This window comes from Camelus ferus, chromosome 36 (assembly GCF_009834535.1).
Source record: "Camelus ferus isolate YT-003-E chromosome 36, BCGSAC_Cfer_1.0, whole genome shotgun sequence".
Classification (NCBI taxonomy): domain Eukaryota; kingdom Metazoa; phylum Chordata; class Mammalia; order Artiodactyla; family Camelidae; genus Camelus; species Camelus ferus.
The window spans coordinates 21,869,281-21,878,741 of NC_045731.1; the positions used below are offsets into that span (position 1 = coordinate 21,869,281).

General features: G+C 46.3%; 1 protein-coding gene across 1 annotated transcript in view; it reads right to left on the minus strand.

The window, feature by feature from the left end:
• Positions 1-9,461, minus strand: part of LOC116661728 (anoctamin-6-like) — a 408,020-nt gene that overhangs the window by 60,767 nt on the left and 337,792 nt on the right. The window lies entirely within an intron of this gene.

Sequence of the window (9,461 nt, forward strand, 5' to 3'; positions counted from 1 at the left end):
GACTGGGGGAGAGCCAGACTGTCTGCATCCAGACCTGGGGCACTTGGAGTGTGAAGAAGCCCCGTCCTCACTGCCCCTGAAGTGAGGAAAACACCCTCAGGTGAGTTAAAGTGCTTATGACCTAGGTCTGTTGGCTGGAAAGGACAAACGGGCCCCTAAGGGGAGGGTAGTTGATGTTCCAGGCCCCACCAAAGCCCTAAGGGCTGGCGGGGAACCAGGCTGGACGCTCCACTGGACCCAGTGCCCCCTCGGGGGTGGGGCCTTCGGGAACAAGCAGAAAGCCCTCTGTCTCTGGGGGGGAACGGGGCAGTGTGGGAGCATCCCTGCAGCGAGTCAAGTGAAGTCAGGGCCTGTGGGATCCATTTGTATGGCCACATCGAGCCTCAGCAGAAGCCACAGCAGGAGTGGATTCCTGTCTCTCCAGCTGTCATCCTCGTGTCTGAGTGCCAGGCTTCAGACCCGATCCCCTGGGGCGCTAGGACAGTTATAGACAGAGGCGGCTCGGGGAGGCCTCAAGAGGGTGGTACTGGCCTTCCTGCCAACACGATTACATGAAGATCAAACAGTCCATCGATGGGAAGAAAATAAGAACCATGGTCACCTCTGGACCCCAAGCTTAGACGTGGTGCATGGGGGACATTTATCGACAATTCAGCGAGGTTCTGGCCAGAGCTAGAGGCCAGGGCAGCAAGCCGGGAGTGACACTGAGGAGCATCATTGTGCAGAGGCTGGACTGGGTGTCTGCAGGCTCCTCCCAGGAGAAGCCTCAGAGTTTGGGAGGTGGCTAACATGGTTCCTTCATGTCACCAGCAAGTGGTGCCACCTGTGGAAAATCAGCTGTGATCCTGAGATGGGTCAGCCCTGGGTGATGTGATAAAGGCTCCTACAAGAGGGGGCGCCAGATGGACAGTGAACCAACCAACAGGCTGATGAGATTCCCACCTGTGTTTATCGTGCTTTCGTAGCCAAGAATGAGGAGAGAGTTGAATGGCTCACCATGAATATTTTAACAACTTTAGAGAGTTCCATGTCTCACTGCATTTAAGTGTCACCTGGAAGAATTCAAGCAGTGTCTAGACCCAGGGGAGGCAAACGGCCTCTCGGTTCCTCTTCAACCTGGCAAACCCAGCAGCCCTCTATGGCCAGACCTTGGCAAGTGCCTTCCCTTGTTATAACAAAACCCTTCCCCCGCACGCCTGTGGTAAGCTTTTGTTTTTTTTAATTAATGGGAATGAAGGTACCTTACAGCCTCCACAGACTTTTCCTTAGGGCTTCTCTCCTTAGACCCGGGCCCCCCGCTGCCCTGGGTCCTGCACTGCAGAAGGTTCCCCTGGCCCTGACACTTCCTCTGGCCACGCCCTCCATCGGGTGGAGTCAGCAAGGCCAAGGGGACATGGTCATTGGCTCCATCCCATGCTCTAGAAACCCAGGACGCCGAATGCCCTGCCTCAGCAGCCCCTGACCCATTTCTAGTGCCTGCACCGGCTCTCCCCGGAGTTCAGATTCCCAGGACTCACAGAGAGGCCAAAGGGCAGCTGTTTGCATGGAGGTTATAGGCAGAGCCCGGACGTGAAATCTGAGTGTCCCCCTGTGCACATCCAAGGCCACTTATGGCAAGGGATGGACCCAGCATTGGGAAGAAAAGGGTCAGGCTAGTGATCAGAGTCTGGGAATCAGCTCTCCCCACACACTCACTTTCTTTGCAGGACTCCCCTGAGTCTGGTTGTTCTAATTTTGAACCTGGCCTTCCCCCTTATAATGAATGTATATTTGTAAAGGCAGGACTTTAGAACCTACTGCACTTAAAATGTTTAGATATATAGAATGTGAGCTCCCAGGTATGCTCTGGCCCTGCACTTCCAAGGGTCCAGAGCATTTATGTTGGCTCTACTGAGACTGTAAGTGGCAAAGACCATCTCCAGAGAGGAGGGGCTCCTGCTTCACAGTCCGAAGTCAGGATCTTCTGAGCGGATAAAACAATGGACACTGAGACCCTCAATTGTAAATTGATTTAGAATAACGCCAAAGGTGTGTATGACGTGTGTGTGCGCACGCACGCACCTGGGGAATTGTGTGGTACATGACTGTGAGTGTGTGTGTGGCTGTGCGCGCACGCGCCTGGGGATGTGTGTGGTTGTGTGTATGCTATGTGTGTGTGTGCGTCTGAGGACGTGTATGGTTGTGTGTATGGTATGTGTGTGTGTGGTACATGAGTCCATGTACGTGTGTGTGTAGGGAATGTATGTGGGCCAGAGTCAGTGCGTCTGCACGTGTGTTTGTGTGTATGTGCATGCATTAGTATTAACAGTAGAAGCTGTCCTTTAGAATTATGAAGTAGTAAAATTTGTATGATGTCTTTTGCTGTATAATTCAAAATTAAAAAAATCTTCAGTCACTAGAAATTTATTCCCCCCCGATTCTGACTTTATTTTTCCATATTGATATGTCTTCATTTTACTGATGAAGAAACTTAGCTTAGAGATGTTAACTGACTCAACCAAGGACATGGAGCTCGCGCACCCAGGGCCAGGACGCAGTCCAAGCCACGCTGCTCCAGAGGCCTGGAGCCCTACTCAAGATCACGCGTTGCCTCTTGGCGGGGGAACAGATTCTGATGGGCTGTGGCCAGCGTGCAGGCTGCCCAAACTGGGGACACGGGAAGCCGGGCAGAGAGTACCAGACAGCAGAGAAGAGTGAAGCCCTGCTCAGAAATTAGATAGGTTCCTAGGTCTTGGATGAGTAAGGAGGCTCACTGCTCATCCTTGATCCCTTTGCTGGTGGCCAAAAGGGACCAAGGTCCACGAGAGCACTTCTGGGAGCTGCCTGCCAAAACCTGCAAAAGGACTGCTCAGGACTGGCTCTGCAGTAGGAGCAGAGGAAGGAAATGTCACCTCTTGGTGGACATTATTGGTGATGGCAGTAGGAGGCCTAGCAGCCTCGGTATAGTGGTGGCAGGACAGGGTCCTAGTGGATGATCGTTTTCACCTCTCTTAAAAATCATTGCTTCATATATTGTATCCATTTTGTGGTTTATTTTAGGGTGGTAAATATGGTCTCTGTTACTCCATATTAGCTGGATTGATTAATTTTTTTATTGTTAATTTTCTCTTCAATGATTTGGAAGCTATATTGCCTTTTAATGAAAATTCTCTCTAAATTTTTATAAATCATCTCTAAGTTCATAACTTTATATGTAATTGGACCAGTATTCCTATAACACTATCAAAACTGAAATAACCTATTAGATCCTGTTCCTCAATAATGATAAATTTAGCATATTTTACCTCTCTGCTGTTCCAGATTGTGTGTGTGTGCGTTTGTGTGTGTGTGTGTGTGTGTGTGTGTGTGTATGTGTCCTCCAGTTACTATGTTTAGACAGTTGCTTCCAGTTTGTTATATTAACAATGAAATATAGCTATAAACTTCCTGGATTTCATTGCTCACTACCACTATTTAATACCATGTCTTTCCCACTTTTGAGTTATTTACTTATCGGGATTTTCAAATCAACTGGACACATGATTGGCTAAGTTTTTTCGAGAAGTGGACTTGGAACACTTTCATGTCTATATGAAGCTTTATGTTCTCCTCCTCAACAACTCTCAGGGTGTTGTTGATGGCCCAAGCCTTGTTTTAAAATATGGCATTGTTTTTCATCACCAAAAAAACAAAAAAGTTTTCTTGATTTAAATTGCTGTCTTTTTATGACTGGCTAGTCTTTTCTGGTGGATAGAGATTTACTTAACCTTCCCCCTTCTTTTCGCCATAACTCGGATTCATTGAGATGCATGTTTTTACCATTTCTCAGATGGGCTTCCGCTTTGACTTCCACTTTAAACCATCACCCCACTCTTTTTCTCCATGCTTATTCCTGAAAAAGTGAGCTCTCTATCGGATTAAAGGTGGTTCCCGTCAGAGATGTGTGGCTCCCTGTCCAAAGGTCCAAATGAAGAGAAAAGGAAAGATTCCTGTTTCTGGTGGTTACATTTTGTCAGCTTAGAGATCTAGTTATCCGTGTGGCTGCGGTGGAATCTGCAATATCTTGGCTCAGAGTTTCCTTTTTCTGGCTTACTAGGGGAGCCGCAATAGCTGGGGTCACGGCGCTGTGGCCGTTGTCAGGATCCCGGGACTGAGGCAGCCCCTCTCCCCCCTTGTTATTTTGATCTTGCAAACTGGGCCCCAGCTATGCGAACCCTGCATCTGGCGGCCAGGATCGCCCCCCACGTGACGTGTCCCCAGTTCCTCGGCGTCCCTCACTGCTATCAGCTAGCTCCAGTAAGGGTGCGAGCTGGCTTCCACTGCGGTCTTTCCTCCTTCCTCTCCAGGCAGGCCGTCCTTTCCCACTAGATGTCCCTATACTTTCTCTCCTGTGCTACATAAGCTGAAGGAATTCCTCAGGGTTTCCAGCAGGTACATGGCGCTCTTCTATGTTTGGACCCCTTCAGTGCTTGTAGTGGAAATTTAGGAGGTGGAAAGGAAGAGCTTGGGGGTTCTCCGTATCTAGGGGCTCCCTATCCAGCAGATTCAACTAACTGTGGTTTGAAAATATTCGTGAAAAAACAGTTTCAAAAAGCAACACTTGAATTTGCCATCATTGACAACTACTTACATAGCATTCATGTTGTATTAGATACAGTGAGTAATCCAGAGATGATTTGAAGATATATATAAAGTACATGGGAGGGTGCACATAAGTTCCATGCAAGTCCTATGCCATTTTATACAAGAGGCGTCAGCATCCATGGATGTTGACTTCAGGGGGGAGTCCTGGAACCAGTGCCCCATGGTTACCAAGGGATGACTAGAAGTCCAGGCTCCTTATCCCAGCCTGTCAGGTCCCCATGTGGTCTGAAACCTACCTGTACCACACTTCCCTTGTCACTCTCCTCCAGCCCTGGCAGACTGTCCTTTGATTTTTGAACAGGCCACACTCACTGTGCTTCATATCTGGCCCCTAGAAATACCCGTTACTTTCTGAGCATGGCTCTGCTTTCACAAAAAGGGCTGCATTGTCACTAGAGAAGACACTGTGGAATTTCCTTTAAAAACTGAAAATAGACTTAACTCATGATCCAGCCTTCCCACTCCCGGGCATATGTCAGAAGAAAACTCTAATTCAAAAAGTCACATGCACCTCAATGCTCACAGCAGCACTATTTATAATAGCCAGGACATGGCAAAAACGCAAATGTCCGTCGACAGCTGACTAGATAAAGATGTAGTAGTATATTTATACAAAGGAATACTACTCAACCATTAAGAAGAACAAAATAATGTCATTTGCAGCAACATAGATGGATGTAGAGATAGTCATTCTAAGTGAAGTAAGCCAGAAAAAGAGAAGAATGCCATATAATATCACTTATATGTGGAATCTAAAAAAAGACACAAGTGAACTTAACTACAAAAGTGAAACAGACCCACAGACATAGAGAAACAAACTTACGGTTACCAGGGAGAGAAGGGGATGGGAAGGGATAAATATGGTAATTGGAAAAGTGTCCCTCTTGGAGAGTTATGGAAATGTTAGCTATCTTGATTGCGATGATGGTTTTCTGGGTGTAGACATCTATCAAATTCATCAAATAGTACATGTGAAATATGTGTAATTTACTATACAGGAATCGTACCACAATAAATATGCCTGTAAAAAAAAAAAAAACAAGAAAATATTGGCGGCATTGTGTCCTACGTTTTTATGTGTCTTTAGTGAGTGGGTCTTCAATTTTCCGGTCTGCCATATTTTCTGAACCAGAAGTGCCCTCCTTCCCTTTTCTTTGATAAACTGTCAGTGGGTGGCATTTATTCCCGTGGCTTCAACTGCTCTCTGTCCACTGATTAACTGTCAAATCTTTTCCAGCAAGGACATTTCATTTCAGTCCCAGAAATATACTTATAATTGACAAGTAGACATTCCCACTTGATTAGCCCATAAAAATCTCAAGCTCTGTGTGTTTGAATTTACACTCGCTCAGAACTAGGTTTACTTCTTCAAACAATGGCATCACTATCCCATCTGTTTTCCGTGCCATACATCTGGGAGTTTTCCTTTACTTTTCCACTCCCTCACCCCCGTCAGTACTACAATTCTATTCCTTAATATCCCCCAACTAAGTCCACGCCCCTCACTCCCCAGTGCATTAATTCCCACCCCTTGCTAGTCTCCCCAGTGCTGTTCTTTAGAGTGAACAATCCACTTTGCTCACTTTTAATGGCTAATCTGTGTCACTCTCCTCCTTAAAACCCCAAAGAATTCCCCGCTGCATAAGTGAGGAAGTCCAAGCTCCCTGATTTAACGTCACACCTTCTCATAACCTAGTTGCTGCTTTTTTTCAGCCTCAGCTTCCGTTAGTTCCTCACAGCCTCTAGCCTCACTGACCTTCCTTCCCTAATTGCAAAGTGCTGTTAGACACGACCAGACCTCTGCACGAGACACGCAAGCTGCTGAGAATCCCGTCCCCACCACGCACTCTCCTGGTCTACAGATTTGCTGGAATCCTTCAGATGTCAGTGCAGAAAGCATTTCCTCTCTGACACCTTCCCTACCTTCTAGAACCCTGCCCCAGGCAGTGCAAGAGCCCCTCTGAACATACAGTATACATGATGCCAAGTGAATCTTAACACATTGTTTTGAAAACCTATTTAAATTTGTCTCTTCCATGACACACTGTGATCTCCTTGAGGGATGGGGGCTGTGTGGTATTTGTCTAGACAGCTAATGTCTGGCACAGACCCCGGGCCATCGGAAACAGTCTGCTGACTCATCAAGAAGAATTGTTGCCTTTGCGACGTAAGAAAGACTACATGATCTCTGATCTTACACCATTCGGCAAGGGTCAAAATAATTTCACATAGAGCTACACAGGAAAAATATGTGTATTCTTTTTCTCTCTGTGAGCCCAAGATCATAGGCAGCCTGGAACGGAGGTGTCACTCTAAGTTGTCTGTCCCCTAGGCTGTCACGTCCAACTTCAACATATTTTTTAGAAGTTGTAGGGATACGTGTACATCACCCCGTCATAGAGTAAACGGCGCTTCATCCTGACCCAGTTTAATGTCCATATGAAAATCAGAAATCTTCCAAACTGAAGCCTGAGGAAATATTTCCCGTCTCTCCTTCCAGTCTGTCTGCCATCTTCATCCCACATCCCCACTGCTCACCTGCGTCAGACCACCTTCCATCTATAAACATTTTCAGTGGGACAATTGGATGAGAACTAATTACAGCAGTAATGAAAATGGTCCCATGAACGTAGGCTCTGCACAACAAGGATGCTTTGACCGGAGGCCTCAGCTGTGGCCTGCAGGGTCTGTTCACGTTTTCTGCCTGGCTTCCCTGCAGACGTTGTGCAGAAAATCAAGCCTGCAGTCAAAGTCATAGAATGCCCAAGAAATCCAGAAAAATAGAGTGAGAGTCATCTCCTTGGGAATATTTTTGAAAACCATCCACTAATAGGAAGAAGAGCTTTAAGAGGGTCATTTCAGATCAGATGATGTCCAACTGCAGGTGGGTCAGTTTTGTCATTGTTGCTCGCTAGTTGGCTTTCTGCTGCTTCTAACACGTCTCTGTTTAGAGAAGTGGCCTGAGTCTACCCTCAGAGCAGAAAGGTGAGCTGGGCCTGGCGACAGCCTAGCTTCTGTGCTGTGTAGTACCCCACTGAGAATGAAGGGATGGCCCAGGGCTTCCTCTGACTCTCTCCCTCAGTTATAAACTCTCTGAAGGGAAAATGGAGTAAAAAATTCTTAATTCAGTATGGTATTGTCAAAGTATAAAAATAATTGTCTTTGGAGGGGAGGGTATAGTTCAAGGGGTAGAGTACGTGCTGGGTTCAATTCCCAGTACCTCAATGTAAAAAAATAATAAGGAAAATTCTGTTTTAACAAAAGAAAAAGAACAAAGAAGAAAAGAGATCTCAAACAATCCAACTTTAAAAGAAAAAAAACATTTTTTACATAGTAATCAGCTCAGTCTTTTGCTAGATTAGGAGTTTGGGATTAACAGATACACACTACAATGAATAAAATAAATAACCAACTCCCACGTCCTTAATAACCTAGTTCAACCTGAATTCTTTCTCTTTTTTCCCCTAAGCAACCCGTGGAAACCTCTGAAATTCTCACCTTATAAAGAATTCATTTAAAGGTGGCATGAAAGTTACTGGTTAAAACAGTTATTTGTGGTTCCATGAATATAAGTCTAGTAAGAAAGATAGACAATAAGCCAGTAAGCAAATAAATATATTATGTACTGCCAGGTGCTTATAATTGCCACAAAGAAACATAAAACTTATTAGGAGAGAAAATGATTGAATAAGAAATATGTGTGTGCTATTTTAAATAATGTGGTCAGATAAGTCCTTTCTGTGGGTAAAATAATTTGAACAAAGTCCTGAATGAAGCAAAAGAATAAGCCACGTATGTAACAGACAAGAAAAGCCTCCCAGGCCGGGAGAAGTGTAGGTACGAGACTTGGAGTTACAAACACAGCTGTCCCAGTGGGGACCATCTGGGCGGTGAAGATGGGCTGGAGCAGAACGGTGAGACCTGAGGCTGCAGAGACGGGTGAGGGACCGGATCACACAGGGCCTTGGTAGGGACTCCGGATATCCTTCTGAATACAAGAGAAAATCACGAGAGTATTTTGCAAGCAGAACAACTTGATCTGATTCATACTTAATAAGACCGCTGTGGGTAACATATGGGGAATAAGCAATGGAAGCAGGGCAAGGTAAGCTGATGGGAAGGCACTGGGAAGAGTGCTGCTGACCTGGAGAGAGACACCGAGGTTGGGCTGGGATGATGGTGGGAGACGGGCTGAAATGGGGACACGATTTGACAGTAACGGTCACAGGCCCTTAATGCTCGAGTTGGACACAGACACAGAGTGGTTTCAGGGTGATGGGTATGTGATATTTGGGCTGAGCCACAGTTTTTGTACAGAGACCTGACAGGAGAATAAAGTGGGGACGTTGATGTCGGTAAGAAGGGTTGGTGGGTGTTTAATTCCCCCTAGAGCCGCGTCTCTGTTTCTCTGTAAATGAAGTCAGCAGAGCAGGGATGGGTGTTCCTAATTCTGCAGAGAATTGCGTGTCTTCCTCATCGACAAATTCGAGAGGCCTACCTGCCCATCCAATTGCAACATCTTGAATCTGCTTCTTTCTATCCAGGAGGAGATTTCCAACTAAGATGCCTATCAAAAATTCCCGTGTCCACAGTTAGAGCTGTGTGCCTTTGGGATGATCTCAGAGATGCCTCCACAGAGGCTCGGTGTGCTCTTTCTCCCTCAGAGCACACAGTTCCCTTCAGTCCACTGGGTCTCAGCAGAGAAGATTTCACAAGTAGCCCCTCTCAGGCCCTGGGGACCAACCTCCAGCTTGGCCGAGCTCTGAAAATAAGCACGAGTTATGGGCAAAGGGCCTTCTCCAGGGCGCCATCTGGCAGATTACATGAGGACAGTGTAC